This window comes from Chiloscyllium plagiosum, unplaced genomic scaffold, assembly GCF_037043375.1.
Source record: "Chiloscyllium plagiosum isolate Xiang-an unplaced genomic scaffold, Cpla_swu_hap1 HiC_scaffold_42, whole genome shotgun sequence".
NCBI lineage: Eukaryota > Metazoa > Chordata > Chondrichthyes > Orectolobiformes > Hemiscylliidae > Chiloscyllium > Chiloscyllium plagiosum.
Window position 1 is genome coordinate 82,743,133 of NW_028270180.1, and position 9,946 is coordinate 82,753,078.

Genomic DNA, 9,946 nt, shown 5'->3' on the forward strand with positions numbered 1-9,946 from the left:
ACAGGCCTCCAGTCCACAAAGCAACCCTCCACCACCACCCTCTGCCTCCTCCCTTCAAGCCAGTTTGTATTCCAATGGCTAGTTCTCCCAACATTTCATGTCATCTATCCTTGCTAACCAGTCTGCTTTGTGGAACATCGTTCAGTGTCCATATAGACAACGTCCATAGTCTGCCTTCATCAATCATCTTTGTCACAACTTCAAAAAAAACTCAATCAAGTTAGAGAGAGAGAATTTCCCACACACAAAGCCATGTTAGCTATCCCTAATCAATCCTCGTCTTTCCAAATACATGTAAATCCTGTCCCTCAGAATCCCTTCCAACAACTTACCTACCACTGACGTTAGGTTTATTGTTCTCTTGTTCCCTGGCCTTTCCTTACCACCTTTTTAAAATAATGGCACCCATCTTCCAGCACCTCACCTGTCACAAACAATGATATAAATACCTCAGGGAGGGGCACTGCCATCACCTTCCTAGCTTTCCACAAATTTCTGGGATACACCTGATCAGGTCACAGGGATTTCTCAACCTTGCTACTGTTTAAGACATCTAGTACTTCCCCCTCTGTAATCTAGACACTTTTCAAGTGATCACTATTTATTTCTCCAAACTCTCTAGAATAGAATAGCATAGTATTTCTCCCACCTCCTGTTGTTCCATAGATGGCCTTGTTGATCTTTAAGAATTCCTATTCTCCATCTGGTTATTATTGTATACTTAATGTATTTGTAGAATCTCTTTGGATTCTCCTTAAACTATTTCCTAGAGATATTTCAAGTCCCCTTTTTGCTCTCCTGATTACCCTCGAGTATATTCCTGTAAAAACGTGATCCTGTACTCCCAATTCCTCCGCCTCTGCCATATCTGCTCCCAGGAGAAGCAATTCCACTCCAGGACATCCCAGAAAGGTTTCCTCTTTCAAGGACCGGATTTCCCTCCCACTTGATCAACAATGCACTCCAACGCATATCCTCCACTTCCTGTACCTCCGCCTTCCCCCCACCCCTCCAACCACAATAAGAATATAATCCCCCGGTCCTCACCTGCCACCCACTAATCGCCATTAACCTCTGCTATGTCCGCTACCTACAGTCAGACCCCACCACCAGGGATATATCTCCCTCCCCAGCCCTTTCTATCTTCCGCAGAGATCATGGGATCTTTGGTGCTGATGTGCTGCCCCACGGATACCTCAGTCACTCACCCTGCCAAATGGCCGAGTGAGATTATCACTAGATGGATAACCCAGACACCCAGAAAACGTTCTGTGGCCAGGGGTTTGGATCCCGTCACGGCAGACAATGGAATGTGAATTCAATAAAAATTTGGAATTAAGAATCTATTAAAGATCATGAGTCCATTGCTGATTATTACGAAAACAAATCTCATCAGATTCGCTAATATCCTTCAGGGAAGGAATCTGCCATCCTTACCTGGTCTGGCCTACATATGACTCCAGACCCACAGCAATGTGGTTGACTCTTTCCTGCCCTTTGAGCCCAGCCAGTGACACCCTCATCCTGTGAATGAATAACAAAGAAGGTCAAGTCTTGTACACAACCATACTATTCTTACAGAGAAGTCATCTCTTAGTAAATTTGCTTCTCAACTCCCTGCTGACTATTGGGGAGTGGGGGGGGGGGGGGGGGGATTGGGGGAGGGGGGTCAATAGTACCATCCCAATAAGGAGATCATCCCTGTCTTATTTCTCAGTTCCCCCTGTATAACCTGCCTGGATGTACTCCCAGGAATACCCTCTTGAAGCCCAGCTGTAATGTTATCCCTAATCAAAAATACCACTCTGTTTACCCCTTTCTATCTTTGCTATAGCATCTATACACTGGAACATTAAGCTGCTAGTCCTATCCATCATTAAGTCATGCCTCTGTAATTGCTATAATATCCCAGTGCCATGTTCAAAACTATGCCCTGAGCTCATCTGCCTGACCTATTGGGCAGGTGAAATAAATGCAGTGTAACTGCTCTGTCCTACCTCGTTCTCTGCCATGCCTTTGCCTGCCTTGACTGTTTGACGTCTGAACTGTCCCAGCCTCAGACTTAGCTCTTTCCTCACTTTCTCTTTCGGTTTACCCACATTCCTTCACTGTTTAATGCCTCCTGAATAGCACTAGCAACTCTTCCTTTCCAGTGCAGGTACAATCCATCCTTCTGATGGAGGTCAATTCTACCCCACAAGAGATTCCAATGATCCAACAATGTGAACTCTTCTATTCCTATGTCATTGACACCAATAAACAACAGCCTCCCCTCAAAATGGTTATTCTCCCCTTTAAGAATATTCTGCTCCCTCTCTGAGACATTCTTATCCAAAAATTACACATTCGAATAATAAACCTTACACTCATCAGGTCATCATAAAAGGATTACATGACACATTGAAGGTTTGGGGAGACCTTTTGAGAGAATGTGATGATTCAAAGGAGAATTTTTAAGCAGCAAATGGGATTGATCTAGAACGCAATACTCACACACACAATGCGAATGTACTGAGTAATTCAATCAGAGTTTGGCAGAACATTTACTGAGATTCCCATCTGAATGTCCACCTATAATATCCTGTAATACAAGTTTATAAAATCTGTCAATCTCAGTTCAAGTTAGAAACTCACACCATCCCCTCCTTGTGGCCCAGGATGACTGTACATATTACCCTTGAGGACAACAGCAGTCAACTCAGGGGGAAATCTGTGGGTTTCTAGGAGATTCCAACTGGAGATCTCATGTGACTGAACACAGCAGTTCTTTGACACATTGGAGAAAATGATCCAAGCGTCAATGAGATATGGGGAACAAGAATTACTTTCTTTTCTTTCATTCCGTGCTGCCGCTCTGCCTCATCAATAAGACATGGGTGTGAAAGGCTAATGCCTAACGATGGGCAAGTTGTCTCCATCCTGACCAATGGGTATGAGGATCCTCGCAATCACTCCAAAGCGTATCCCTAAAAAGATAGCAACTCTGCCTGCTTCCCACTGCCCAGTGCTCTAAGTAAATGTTTGGAAGAATGGGAAGGGGGGGATATCTCCTAGAAAAGGCATAACTGTAAAGGTCTAAAAGGATTATGAAAAGAGAGAGATGCACAGGAGAAGGGGGCAACAAGTTGCCAGATGGGGTGTAACTTGGGAAAATGGGAAGTTGCTCATTTTGGAGGAGATAATAAAAGAACAAAGTACTATTTAAATGGTGGAAACTGTAGAAAACTGCACCACAAAGGGACCAGGGGTAATTGTTCAGGAAACACAGAAAGCTACCACACAGTTACAACAGGGAATCAGGAAGGGGAATGGAATGTTTTGTTTCAAAGGTTTTTAGTATTAGAGTTTGGAATATATACCTGAGAGTAACGTGTGGGAGTGCTGGTGTGACCACCATATCTGCAGTAATGAGAGGAGTTTTGGTCCCTTGAGATAAGGAAATGTGTCACTTTATTGGAGGCATTTCAGGGAAGATTCAATGAGATGATCCCTGGTTTGGAGGGATTATCTTTTAAATAAAGGCTGAAAAGGTTGGGACACTACTCACTGGATTTTGGAGTAAGAGAGGTAATCTCATTGAGACAGATGGGATTCTTAAGGGGTTTGACAGGATAAATACTGAGAGGATGTGTCTGAGGGTAAATACTGAGAGGGGAGTCTGAAACCAGATTCTGAGTCACGGAATCAAGGGTTCTGTTTTGGATTCATCAAGATAAGGCAACACAGACACGGGTAAGGGGTTTCAGTAGCAATGGAGCTGGGGTGAGGTGGAGAAATGCAACTTTGAAGAGATTGGGATCGTGTGGATGTCTGATCAGAAGGTCACCTTGGGGTCAGATGTAACAGCAATATTGTGACGAGTGTTGTTCTGCCTCAGAGAGTTCCCAGTGGGAGGGAGGGGCTCAGCAGAAAGGTAAAGGTAAGGCAATGGGTTTAACCGTGACAATGTTTCATTGGAGGAAATTGCAGCTAATCGAGTAGTGGGAATGTGATAAGCAGTTTGATAACTGAGTAACAGTGGAGTAATGGAGAGGGATGATGGGGAGGGAGAGCTGGGCATCGTCCGTGTACATGTGAAACCTAACAGTGTTTTTGGACGATATCACCTCCTGGCACTATGTACGTGAGATGCAGGACAGACCAAGGATAGATCGTTGAGGGACACCAAATGTAAGTAATACAGAAAGGAAAGGGAGAGTGGAGATGGAACAGGATTTTCCAACAACGGTGAGGTCAAATATTAGTTTTTCACAGAATGGGAGAGAAGGGCACAACCAAAGAAAGACCAATAGACAGAACAAGGAACAATATCTATGAATTGGCGAGGGGGGTGATGAGGCGGCAGCGGAGGACAGAGAGTTGGAAAGTGAGTTTAGCGAGATTAGGGTAAAGGGTCAAGGTGAGCTCTGATAAGGCTTGACAAGAGACTGGAGAAAGATGTAGGTTTGGGACGAAAACCAGGAACACCACGTGAGGCAGTTTGGCTCAGTGGGCTCGCGAGAGGGTGAGAAGCAGCAGATCGGATTATCTCAGTCTTAGTGTCAGAGAAACTCCATGTGCTCTTCACTCGTTGTTAGAGGAGAGGATGGAGGAGACAAGATGATGGACAGTGTTTTACAAAGAAACAAAACCAGGGTTAGTGATATTTAAAATGACTGATGTATTCAGCTTTTATCCAGAATATTAAAACAAATGACTGAAGTCCTGGTTCGAATCCCGTCTTGGCAGATGGTGGAATCTGAATTCAAGAAAAAAAAAGTGTTCGGAATCTCCTGATCTCCATGGAACCATTGTCAATGGCGAAACAAATCCTGCCAACCTGACAGCGGCTCAGCCAGCTACTCACTGTACTAATCACTGCAAAGTCTCAACACAGGAATGAAACTAGATGGACCAGTTGGCACCTAACAAGGCACCAGAAATTACAACCACAGAATCAGCCCTCTCAATGGTGCAACGTCCTCCTCACTAACATATGGTTTTTGGTGCCAAAATGTGGAGAGCTGTCTCACAGACTAGTCAAGGAACAGCCTGACATAATCATACTCATGGAATCATCCCTTACAGACAATGACCGGACACCACCATCACCATCCCTAGATATCGAGAGTGTGGTGCTGGAAAAGCACAACAGGTCAGGCAGCATCCGAGGAGCAGGAGAATTGGCGTTTCGAGCCTAAGCCCTTCATCACCCTGACCTGCTGTGCTTTTCCAGCACCAGACTCTTGACTCTGATCTCCAGCATCTGCAGTCTTCACTTTCTCCTGAAATCTCTGGATATGTCCTGTCCCACCAGCAGGACAGACCAGGCAGAGGTGGTGGCACAGTGGTGTACAGACTGGGAGGATTTGCCCTGGGAGTACACAGCATTGGCTCCGGAGACCAGGAAGTCTCATGGCTCCTGCCGATTACCACGTACCGTCCTCCCTTGGCTGATGGATCAGTTCTCCTTCATGTTGAACAACATTTGGAGGAAGCACTCAGGCAATAAAATGGTGTCGAACGTACTCTGGGTACAGGATTTCAATGTCCATAATCAAGACGAGCTCTGCAACAGAATTACTGACTGAGCTGGTCAGGTCCTAAAGGATATAGCTGCTCAACTGAGTCTGCAGCGGGTGGTGAGGGAACCAACAAGAGTGTAAAACATCCTTGATCTCATTGTTATGAATTGACCAGCTGCAGATACATCTGGCCATGACAGTATCAGTACGAGCGACCATCACACATTCCTTTTGGAGACAAAGTCTTGCCTTAAAGTTGAGAAAAACCTCCATTGTGTTGAGTGACACTATCACCGTTCTAAATGGGACAGACTTCGAAGAGATGTAGGATCTCAAACTGGGTATCTATGAGGGTCTGTGGGACATCAACAGCAGCAGAACTGTACTCCAGCACAATCTGTAATCTCATGGGTTTGTAAATCCTGCTCTCACCCATCACAATGGACAGGAAAGGAGGGCATGCCATGAGCAGCACCAGGCAGACTTAAAAATGAAGTGCCAACCTGGTGAAGCTATCAAACAGAACTACCTGCATATCAAACAGCATCAGCAGCAAGCAACAGAGCTAAGTGATCCTACATCCAATGGAACATATCGGAACTCTGCAGTTCTGCCACACCCAGTTGTGAACGGTTAATGACAATTAAACAACTCACAGGAGGAAGCATCACATATATCCCCACCCTTACTGATGGAGGGGCCTCACACATCCATGCACCAGATAAGATGACAGCATTTGCAGCAATCTGCAGCCAGAAGTGCAAAGTGGGATGATCCATCTTAGCCTTCTCCAGTGGTTTCTAACATCACAGATGTGAGTTTTAAGCCAGTTCGATTAAGTTTGAATAACATCAAGAAATTGTTAAGTAGTGCAAAGGCTACGGGCCCTGCCAATATTCTGGCAATAATACTGATGGCTTGTGCTCCAGAACTTGCCACCCACCAAGCCACATACTGCTCCAGCACTGGCATCTACCGACAATGTGGAACATTGCCCAGGGATGTTCAACACAAAAGCACAGGGCAATCCAACCCAGCCAATTTCCCTCTATCAGTCCACACTCGATCAGTAGTAAAGTGATGGAAGATGTCATCAACAGGGCTACCAAGCAGCAGCTGCTCAGCAACAGCCAGCTGAGTGACACTCATTTTAGGCTCCACCAGAGCCACTCAGCTCCCGATTGTGTTACCGCCCTGATTCACAATCTGGCAACCAGCTGTATCCCAGAGGTGAGGTGAGTGTGATAACTCAGGCCCACTCCAAGACCACTATTTCTAGCTGATTCCACCCTTGTCTCAGCTCATATACTTTCATCCACCTTGTGTTATCTCCAGACTTCATTTTCAAAACACACTCAGGCCCAGCTTCCCACATTCAACCTCCCTGTCATCTCAAGAAAGTCTAAATCTCTGCTTGTTGATTCATCGAAAGGCTCCTAATTATAATCAACAGCATACAGCCATAGAGATGTACAGCAAGGAAACAGAGCCTTCGGTCCAACCCGTCCATGCCGACCAGATACCCCAACCCAATCTAGTCTCACCTGCCAGCACCTGACCAATATCCTCAATTTAGAATTCTCACACTTGATTTAATTCCTGGCTGTGATCATCCCTCGCTCCCTGCACCACACACATTTTGACACCTCGACAACCCATTTTCTTTAAGACTCCCAACCATTTGTTAATTCATTACTTCACCTGTGTGGATGTTTCTACAGTTGCTGAAGCAGCATAGTCTGAAATTCACAGCCAAAACCTCACAGGTCTGCTTTCCACCTTTAAGACATCCCTCAAAACCTGTTTTTTGGCAATGTTTTTGGTCACCTGACCTAATATCTCCATCTCTGGTCTTATGACTAAAGTTTCAAATCGTACTTTTGTGAAATTATTAGCATGATAATAAAAATACAAACTATTGCTGATTTAGACATTATTTTCAAATCATCACTGTTGCTGAATGAATAATCTATAATGCCACTTACCCAACCACATTGTAGGAACACCTTCAGCACACAAACTGCAGCTGTACAAGAAAGTCAAACATCACCCTCTCCACAAGCAACAGGGCTTTGGCATTAATCACTGCTATCTGTGGAAGGAGAAACACAGTTGATGTTTCAGGGAATGCAAAATGGGTTACAGTGAATGAAAATGGTGCAGAATTTGATAGTCAGAAATGGAAGAAAAATACACTTGCTTGTTCGAAAAAAGAATTGTTGACTGTCAAAAATATTCAAGATAAAAGTAATCTGATAATAGAGCAGCACATGGTCAGGGGCTGGGCCGCAGTGAAAAACTCATTTACAAAGGGTCTATAAAAGTCATAATACAGTAGAAAACAACCCAAAATTACACCCATGGTTCGAGACTGAGGAAGCTAGATATTGACAAAGTGGTGATGAGGGAGCCCAGAGGTGAATCAGAGCAGTATGGGCTGCTATGATCCCAATGACTCTATACCAGAGAAAGGCTGCACATGCGCCTGGCTGCACCTTGCCCCCTACAAAGATGGCGGCTCCGCACGTGTACAGTGAATCGTTGCCCCAAATAAAGATGGCGGCGCTCACTCAGGCCTGCAGCTGCGCTGAGGCAATTCCCCGTTTACTGCAAAAAAGGAATTGGGACGTTCAAATTTGTGTTTTCCGACGTGCACAATTTGTTTGTAGAGCCTCTCCGCTCGTAGCAACACAGTTTTTCTCCGGTTTCCCTGTTTATTTCTTTCCTTACCGTATCCTTTCTCTCCATAACTTCCCGAACATTCATTACAGCGACTCTGCGCCGCGCGCGAGGGTGATCACATGGTTTAGTTTAGCTCCGCCCTTCATTCACTTTGATTGGTTGGAGGACCAACATCCCGCTCGGTCATCCAGTCCCGCCCACCGTCCTTTCATTGGTCCGGTGCTGACAGCAATCACCCGGGGGTCGCCTTGTTGACTCGAGCATGCGCAGTGTGTCCTGCTTTAGCTGATATGTTGGGTAATGTGATGGGAAAGTTTACTGAGGGTAAGAATTCCCTTTGTATGAGCTCTGCAGTAGATTTCCTTTATTCATGGAGGGAATTGCCTTCCTACTCATGACTGTATAGCTGTGATTGATCAATCAGTGCCATCTGAAATCAGTACATAAACTGCCCATTTTCACAACATCTGAGATCTTTAGCACATTGTATCACGTTCTTCTTTGGAAACAAAAAAAAAACATGAAACAGAGCCTCCAGGAATCGGAGCAGGAGGAGGGCATTCATTCCCTCCAGCTTGTTCCCCCATTCTATCAGATCATGGCTTAGCCAACCCAGACCTCAACACCTCTTTTATGCTTGACCCACATAGCCCTCAACTGCTCAATATTTCAAAAATCTATCTGCCCTCTTTTAAAATAATTTGAGATAGAATCATAGATTCCCTACTGTGTAGAAACAGGCCCTTCAGCCCAACAAGCCAGAATAACCCTCTGAAGAGTAACCCAACCATTCCCCTCCCACATTTAACTTTCACAATTGTTTGGGCGAGAAAATTCTAGCCATTCACTGAGAGAAAAAAATCTTTATTTTTTCTAAAATGAATGTTCCCTTATGTAATGTCCCCTGGTTTGAGACTTCACTAGTGCTAGATCTAGTCAACATCTACCCTTTCAAGCTCCTCAGAATCTTGTTTCCGTAAGATCACCCCTGCTTATCTATTCTTGATAGGTCACCCCTTTCGTCCTCGAAGCAGCTAAGTGAATCTTTTTTGAATGGTCTCCGATGTGGTTTATCCTTTATTAAATATGGGAGCTAACATTATATACAGTACTCCAAGTGAGGACTCAGCAACAGCCAGTGTGGTTAACCAATCCTCAGTCCATGCTAATACATTACCCCGATACCATGAGCTCCTAAATTGTGCAATTAACTTTTATGTAGCACCTTATCATTTGCATTTTTAAAATCCAAACACAGAACGTAATTGGATTACCCTTTATCAGCCCTGCCTGTTATCTCCTCAATGAACAGTCGCAAATTTGTCAAATATAGTTTCTCTTTCACAAACCCCAGTCTATCATGTTTTAATGATAAGCTTTTCTAAATGTCCTGCAATTTCTTACTTTAATATTCGACTCTGTAGGTTCTTTCAGTAGATTTGCTAAGTATGATTCCCCTCTCTTAAATCCATGCGGACTCTGTCCAATCCTGTCACTGTTCAGTAAGAAACTTGATTGTACTCCAATATAGTTAGTAAATGTATCTGTATTTATTTTTAAAAAATAGATTACTTATAAATGCTGGACCCATGCAATAATCAATGAATTTGTGACTCTGAATTTGGGTTATAATGTTTTTTTTCTGTTAATTCCTTTTCATACTGTGTTATGCAGACAGCACCGAATGATCACTCTTAATTGTGAGTAACTTTGAAAATAATATATTTTAAAAATGACGTCCCAAAATGCTGCCTCATTAT

At 44.1% G+C, this 9,946-nt stretch overlaps 1 long non-coding RNA gene across 1 annotated transcript; it reads right to left on the reverse strand.

Moving 5' to 3' along the window:
• Window positions 1-1,437: 1,437 nt before the first annotated feature.
• LOC148137956 (uncharacterized) lies at window positions 1,438-8,269 on the reverse strand. Its single transcript, XR_015754073.1, has 3 exons — window positions 8,235-8,269; window positions 7,490-7,596; window positions 1,438-1,524 (listed from the first exon to the last, which is right to left on the reverse strand). It is a non-coding gene; the product is annotated as an uncharacterized LOC148137956 (long non-coding RNA).
• Between the last annotated feature and the right edge of the window lie 1,677 nt (window positions 8,270-9,946).